Here is an 8,175-nt window from a genome sequence, read left to right as displayed (position 1 = left end):
ACTTAGAGGCCAGCTTGGGCAATATAGTGAGACCCTGTTTTGAAAAATAAATACATAAGGGAGGAACCAGCAGTTAGCATAATGGCTATGTCGCTGGACTCCCATGTAGTCGACTACTGTTTGAGTCCCAGACCTGGTGACTTAAACTCACGCCGGGCATGTGTGCGTGCATGCCCAAGATCCCAAGAGAAGAATGGAGGAGAAGGGACTGTGGTGTGGCCATCCTCCTTGGGGGGCGATTTCTCACTTTCTGTCTCTGTCTTTCTGGTGAGCACACATGCCCTATGGCACAAAAACCTCTCCAAAAAATAAATAAATAAATACAGAAGAAAATAAGCATGCATATTTTCCCCTTTATTCACGGTAAAGTGTATATGTACATACAGGAGAGAGAAATGAGCACCTTCCTAAGAATCTGATCATGCCAGGGTCCTCTTCCTCCAGTTTTCTAGCCCATCAGATCTCAGGCATATGCCATGGTGCTCTGCATGTTTCAAGCTGCCTGGGCCAAGGAGCTGAAGCGTGATGGCCATGTGGGATCTAGCTTCTCTTGAGCAGCACATTACCTCTGCATAACAGAGCCAGTTCTAGCATGAGAATTATTTTTTAAAGAATCTTTAAAATTTTTATCTTTATTTTTTTTATTTTAATTTGACCAGAGAGAGAGAGAAAATAAGAAAGCAAGCTGCCAGGTCTGGAACTCGAACTGCAGCCGACCATGTGGGAGTCCAGTGTCCTTAACCACCTTGCCTCCTGTTGGCCTCAGCATGGGAATTTTAAACCTCAGATTGTTGTGAGGTTTATGTTATGATGTGCATGAAGTGCTTAGTAAACAGAGTGAACACTCAATACGTGTTATGCTCCAACTAGCTTCCTCCTGAGGATTAATAAAAAGATGTGGAATTACTGAATCTGTTATTTAGGGAGTCTAATACTGGCCTCCAGAGGTATGAAAGCAACCATCTTGCCTCTGTCTCACCAATATGTAAGAAAAAGGAATCCACTGGAAGTAACTCCAGTAAATGAAAGCTTAGTGTAAAGATAAAAAGATAAATAAATCTGAGACAAGCATATGAACCACAGAGCCTCAGGGAGGGCAGGAGACAGTCATTCCATCTGGGAGACAGCTACTCTGTCTCTCTGTGATGGCTTATCAGCTGCCATGGGTGTGTCTGCTGGACTTTCTTCTGGCTCCTCCCAGCTCTCTCTCACCAGACCTTACTCTTTTATGACTCTTGGTGAAAATGGCCAGTAGACATGTTGCCTCATCCTAGGTTTTTCATGGTGTTTCAGTTCAAGTGGCCACCTTGGATGGATGAATTCTCTCTGTTATTTCCTGAGGAGAAATCTATTAGGTCAAGCTCATCTTCTCCAGTGTGGCCACATAAACCACAGAGAGCTGACCTGTCAGTGCATCAACTCCCTTCAGATAAAGTGTCTATCCCTTGTTCAATCAGCCTCAGTCATCCACATTTCCTACTCTGGTCAGGTGGCTTGCTGATCAAGGACTGCTGATGGGAACGGATTACCTGAAAATAGGAGGTGGGAGCTGACTACATGGTGCAGCAGTAATATGCTGCCCAAGGGAAGCTGGTTGCCATATGGTGATCATGGTTCAAGTCTCCAGCATGGTCAGTCTGAAATGCAGGCACGCCTGCAAGTGCACAAGATCCAACAGGTTGGAGGACTGGGGGTAGAGGATCATGGTGTGACTGGACCCTGTGGAGGGCGATCCTGTCTTTCTCACGTGCGCATGCACATCTTCTGTCATGAGTAAGAGAAAAAAACCTAAGAAAAACAGGAGGCTAATGGGACAATCAAAATTATGCTTAGAGAGACCAGCAGTTGGCATAATGGCTATGTCGCTGGACTCCCATGTAGTCGACCATGGTTCGAATCCTGGACCCAGTGGTTTAAACTCACACTGGACATGTGTGCGTGCATGCCCAAGATCCTGAGAGGAGAATGAAGGAGAAGGGATTGCGGTGTGGCCACCCCCCGTCCCGAGGGGGTGATTTCTTGCTTTCTGTCTGTCTCTCTGTCTTTCTGACAAGCACACGTGCTCTATAGCAAAAACCTCTCAAAAAAAAAATTAAACTTAGAAAAGTTAATTTTTTAAAATAATTATTTATTTAATTTTAAAAAATTCTTCTTCCACTTGACCAGAGAGAGAAAGAAAAGAGAGAGAGAGAGAACTGCCAAGTCCAGGACTTAAACTGTAGTCAACTACATGGGAATCCAATGCCTTAACCACCATGCCACCTGCTGGCTCCCATAAAAGTTAATTCTTATCGGGACCAGCAGCTGGCGTAATGGGTATGTTGCTGGACTCCCATGTAGTCGACCATGGTTCAAGTCCTGGACCCAGTGGCTTAAACTCACGCCTGGCGCGTGTACATGTGTGTCCAAGACCCCAAGAGGAGAATGGAGGAGAAGGGATTGCAACGTGGCCATCTCCCATGGGGGGGTGATTTCTCACTTTTTGTCTCTCTGTCTCTCTCTGTCTTTCTGGCAAGCGCATGTGCCCTACAGCAAAAACCTCTCCAAAAAAATAAAGTTAATTCTTATCATAAAAATTTATTGTGCTGATTCAATATATGAAGAACAAGATTTCTGGGCCAATGATGCAATAGTAAGTCAATGCTTTGAGAGATTGATCCACACTGAAAGATTCTAGGTTTGTGTCTGGAGACCTCCCTAAACATGCTGGATATGCGACATTGCTGGCTGAAGCTGGGAGTGGACTGTGGAGTGGAGACTTTGTTAGGGATGCCCCTTCTCCATTCTCTTTCTTTGTCTCTGTCTCTACCACTTGTGGAAAAAAGAAACTTTTTAAAAAATAAGATTTCATTTTAATTTGCATTCTTTATTAGGGAGGTTGAACATTACCTATCTCCTACATTTATATCTATGTTAAACCTCTTTTTTCCTTATTTGTCAATGTGCTTGGTGCTTTTTCTAGTGTCATATCCATCTCATCCTCTTGATTAATAACAGACTATTATATTTGTCTATTATGCATATTGCAAATATTTCCTCCAATTTGCCATTGTTTTTTTTCACTTCATCTGTGGAGGGATATTGGCATAAAGAAGTTTCTGTATTTTGTTTTCTCATTTTTTTTAGTAGTCAGAACTATTATCTTTTTCCTCCAGGTTTTCTACCCTCAGGGTCATGTTTAGAAAGTCCTTCTGCTCCCCCAGATCATAATAGTACTAATCTATTTTCTTTCTAAAACATTTATGGTTTCATTTTGTACATAACTTTGCATGTGGTATAAGATAGAAATAATAATAGCTAAATTTTATGAGGCATACTCTGTGTGATAAGCACCACATTTTAATTTTTTTTTACATCCATTATCTCTTTTAATCCTCACAATCATTTGAGGTAGTCACTGTTATTACCTTGTTCTTAAATATGGGAGAAATGAGGTTTAGGGAGGTTAAGTATCTTGCCAGCTATTACACAGCCAATCAGGGGCAAAACTCATTCAAATCTCACATTTGTCTACTTTCAAAAGTCATAATCATTATCCTATATTTTTCTAACTTCCCCCTGAAATCATTCATCAATTTGTTTTTCAAAATCATTTGTGTCAAATCCAGCCTTTCCCCTCACTGAATGAAACGCCCCTCTTATCTAGTAGCTTGTGATAAATTTCTTGGGTCTATTTCTGCTCTTTTCTCTTCTGTTCTATTGATTCTTCTGTCTATTCCTGTGCCAGTAACATACTGTTCTAGTGACTACTGCATTATTTATACATTCTATTATCTGGTAGGCCCGGTCCCTGCTAGATGCTCTTCTTTGCAAAAGTTTTTAGGTCTTTTCTTCATGATTTATTCTTCCAGGAGAACTTCAAAATTATCTTGCAAAGTCCTCAAGAAATTCCATTGTATATTTGCTGAAATAGCAGTAAAATAACATTGGGATCTGGGAAAGCCTTGTGTGCTGAGTGGTGCTCTTGACATTACAGTGCACATGGTCTTTCTAGGATCCTTTGCTTATTTTAATCCCTTTCTTATTCTTAATCTACATTCTCTATCCTCTCCTGCATAAACACCAGTTACATGTTTAAAATGTGTCCTTGGAAAGGCATGTATTATATGATACATGCTGTTGTTTTGTGTATATGTTTAGATTTACATATAACGTATTGGCCTAAGGATCTTCTGTTTCTTTTATTTTTTTACTCAACACTCTGTTTTTGTTAAGACAGATTTTTGCTGTCATGATCCTTCTGCCTCAGCCTCCCAGCTGGGACTACAGGTGCAAGCCACCACACATAGCTCTTTTTCAGACAGGGTCTTGCTATGCTGCCCAGGACAGCTATGAGTTCATAATCCTTCTGTCTCAGCCTCCTGGAGTCTCTGGGACTATAGGCACATGCCATCATGCCTAGCCTATAGGTTGAACCAGGAATCAAACCTAGCCGCCCATGTGGTCCCAGCTTGAGGAACACAGTGTCTTAGTGGCGCACGCTGCCATGGCAGGACCCAATGCTGTTTTCATGACCTCACCATCTGCTATGTGTACACCAAGCCCATAGGTGCTACTGTTGAGCAGCACTACACAGGATGCACCCAGATATCCCGCTAGTGATGAACATCTAGAATGCCCCAGCTCCTCACTTCCACAATAAAGCTGCAGTGAACATCCTTGTATACAGTTTGTATATGGATCCAAGAACACTAGTGTACAAATCTCAGCTTGGTTTGCTGATTACTGGGCCTTTGCATCCTTAACTTGCCCAATTTGCACTCCCATAATGATGCAAAAGGATGTTAAGACTATACTTTCAGGGATCATTTCTATAGTTCGTTACTAGAGAAGTTTCTCTGATCGTGTAGAGCACCAAAAGGACGTTTATTTCTCTAATTCTCACCATCACTTGCTATTTTAGTATTCTCTAAATTTTGCCCTTCTGATATGGTATAAAATGACATCTCATTGTTTTAATTTGCATTTCACTGATTATCAATGAGTTTGAACATCTTTTCTTATACTTGTGAGTCATTTGCATTTCTTGTCCGGGAGTTAACCTATTTACAGCCTTTGCCCATTTTCTTAGTGTGTTTTCTGTCTTTTTTGTGTACTCTTTTTACATTTAAGTATCTAATTCCATTGGAGTAAAGATTAGTGCATCGTAAGTGATATGAATCATCCTTTATTTTCCTCCAAACAGTGGGATAGTTTTCCCCATATCATCTATTGAATAATTAGTGCTTTTCCTATTTCCCTATTGATTTGTGGTGTCATTTCTGTCATCTTATATCAAATGTCCACAGATGTATGTGTCTACTTCTGAGCTCTTGATTCTGTTCCTCTGGTTTATGTATTTGCTCCTATAGCAACATCACTCTGGTATTAGGACTACAGCTTCATGTATATCATAAAATCTGATTGAAGTAGTCTCTCTTACCGTTCTTTGTTTCAAAACTAATTTAGTTATTCTAATAAGAATAAGTTGTCAAATTTCTCAACAAATCCTGATGGCATTTTAATTGGAACTGAATTCAATGTATAAATTAGTTTGGGGGTTGACTTTTTAAAGTAATATACATAAATAAATTAGAAAACAAAAATAGAACTATCAGGTTTATGATAAAGGTCAGCAGCCTCCCGCTTCATCTCTTTCCAATCCCAAGCCTCAATTCACAAAAGGCGCCACTTGCACCCTCTTAGCACTTCCTTCTGGTATGAATTTCCATACCTCGAAATGACATTTACAATTGTTTTTTTTTTTTTTTTTTTGAGAGGTTTTTTGCTATAGGGTGCGGGCGCTCGCCAGACAGAGAGACAGAAAGCGAGAAATAGACCTCTCCCCCCGGGGGGATGGTCTCGCCGCAATCCCTGCTCCTCCATTCTCCTCTCGGGATCTTGGACATGCACGTACACGTGCCCGGCGTGAGTTTTAAGCCACAGGGTCTAGGACGCGAACCGCGGTCGACTACGTGGGAGTCCAGTGACATAGCCATTACGCTAACTGCTGGTTCCCTACAACTGTTTTTTTTAAATGTTTCTATAATATCTACTGTTTACTTACTATAGAAATAAGATTTTGCTATAATTTATATAGACATTGACATACTTACATATACATCCTTGATCATCCTCCCCAAATAATTTTCTATGATTTATTTATTCAGTTTTATTTGCTATTATTTATTTCTTTATTTGAACAGAGAAAAAGAGTGAGAGAAAGGAAAAGTGAGAAAGCAGGCCACTAGATCCAGGACTCAAACAATGGTTGGCCATGTGGGAGTTCAGTCCCTTAAACCACCATGCCATTTGCTGGTTCCCCAATATAATTTTTAAGATCGAATTTCTTATTTATATGAAAGAGAGAGAGCAATTAGGAGAAAAGTAGGTCTTTTTAAAAATTTTTTCATTTATTTATTTTTTTGTAAAGGTTTTTGCCTTAGGTCATGTGTGCTTGCCAGAGAGAGAGAGACAGAGACAGTGAGAGGGAAAGTGAGAAATCATCCCCACCCCCCAATGTGGGTAGCCCATTCTCCTTCTGGGATCACACATGCACATTTGCCTGGTGTGTTTCAAGTCACCAGGACTCAAACCATGGTTGGCCATGTGGGAGTCCAGTGATGTAACAGCTACACCATCTGCTGGCCCCCCAAAATAGGTTTTTTTTTTTTTTTTTGGGGGGGTTTTTGCTTTAGAGGGCTGTCGCCTTGGAGAGGTTTTTGCTATAGGGCGCGTGCGCTCGCCAGACAGACAGAGAGAGACATAGAGACAGAAAGTGCGAAATCACCCCCCAGGGGGGATGGTCACGCCGCAATCCCTTCTCCTCCATTCTTCTCTCGGGATCTTGGGCATGCACGCACACATGTGAGATTTAAGCCACCGGGTCCGAGACGCGAACCGCGGTCGACTACGTGGGAGTCCAGCGACATAGCCATTACGCTAACTGCTGGTTCCCCAAAATAGGTATTTTTGATGGTATCTCTCTATGTTATGATTCTCCTGCACCAGCCAGTTAAGACCTCAGGTGCACATCACTATTCAGGTTGGGCCAAGAACCCAACCTGGCCTTTCCATGTGACCCTGTTCCAGGTAGTACAAACTATCACACAGCAGTCCCCTCCTGCTTGTGTCACTGTGGTGGATCCCTAACACAGTTTTGTGACTTTTTTTTTCTTTTTTTTTTTTTTTCCAATGTCAGAGGGTACTTTCAGGTATGAAAGGGGAGAAGAGGAGAGAGAGAAAGCATTCCCCAATGGGGCCATGTCATAATTCTTTATTCTCCAATTTCCCATCTCATCAGTATCCTGAACATTCATGTGTGCATGCAGAATATTTTTTAAGGCCTCAGGGGCTGGAACTGGAACCTTGGTTGGTCATGTGAGATCCAGCTTCCTTTGTGCAGTGCTCATCTGCTGCACTACGGGACCAGCCCAGTTTTATTACAATTCTTCAAAAACCAATACTCAGTACTTAACTTTTTATAATTATATAATAGTGTTCACAGTTGAGCTACATAGTGTGCCATGATTACGTGTTCTCTCTTATATAATTCTCTATCCTCCCTTCCCCCTTGCTCCTATCTCTTGCATTTTACAATGATCTTGCTTCATTTGTTGGTTTATTTATTTATTTAAATTTATTAGACACCGCGTGTGCCTCCCAGAGAGGGAAATAGGGAAAGTGAGAAAGCACCCACCTTGGGGAATGGTCATGCCACAATCCCTTCTCCTCTACCTCTTCCTCTTTTCAGGATTTTGGGCACATATGTGACTAGTGTGTGTCTCAAGCTGCTGAGTCTTGGACTTGAACCATGTAGTTGGCCTTGTGGGATCCAGCCACCTAAACCATCATGCCACAGGCATGTTGGTTGATTATCTTTTCTTTTTTTAGAGAGATTTTTGCTATAGGGCACATGCACTCGCCAGAGACAGAGAGAATGAGAGAAAGAAAATGAGAAATCACCCCCTGGGTGGATGGTCATGTTGCAATTCCTTCTCCTCTACTATCTTCTCGGGATCCAGGGCATGCATACACATGCACCCGGTGTGGGTTTTTAAGTCACCAGGTCTGGGACTCAAACCGCAGTTGACTATGTGAGAGTCCAGGAATGTAACCATTATGTCATCTGCTGGCCCCTTGTTGGTTGAATTTCTATGTACCTATTGCATACTCAAAGTCTGCAGTGTAACTCAA

The 8,175-nt window shown here is 41.6% G+C and overlaps 1 pseudogene; it reads left to right on the top strand.

The window, feature by feature from the left end:
- Positions 1-4,786: 4,786 nt before the first annotated feature.
- LOC114005909 (uncharacterized) lies at positions 4,787-4,864 on the top strand (annotated as a pseudogene).
- The last annotated feature ends 3,311 nt before the right edge of the window (positions 4,865-8,175 follow it).

Source organism: Tupaia chinensis, unplaced genomic scaffold (assembly GCF_000334495.1).
Source record: "Tupaia chinensis unplaced genomic scaffold, TupChi_1.0 Scaffold144899_1, whole genome shotgun sequence".
Classification (NCBI taxonomy): Eukaryota; Metazoa; Chordata; class Mammalia; order Scandentia; family Tupaiidae; genus Tupaia; species Tupaia belangeri.
The sequence above is the reverse complement of the archived record's forward strand: the minus strand, read 5'-3'. Positions and strand labels throughout refer to the sequence as shown.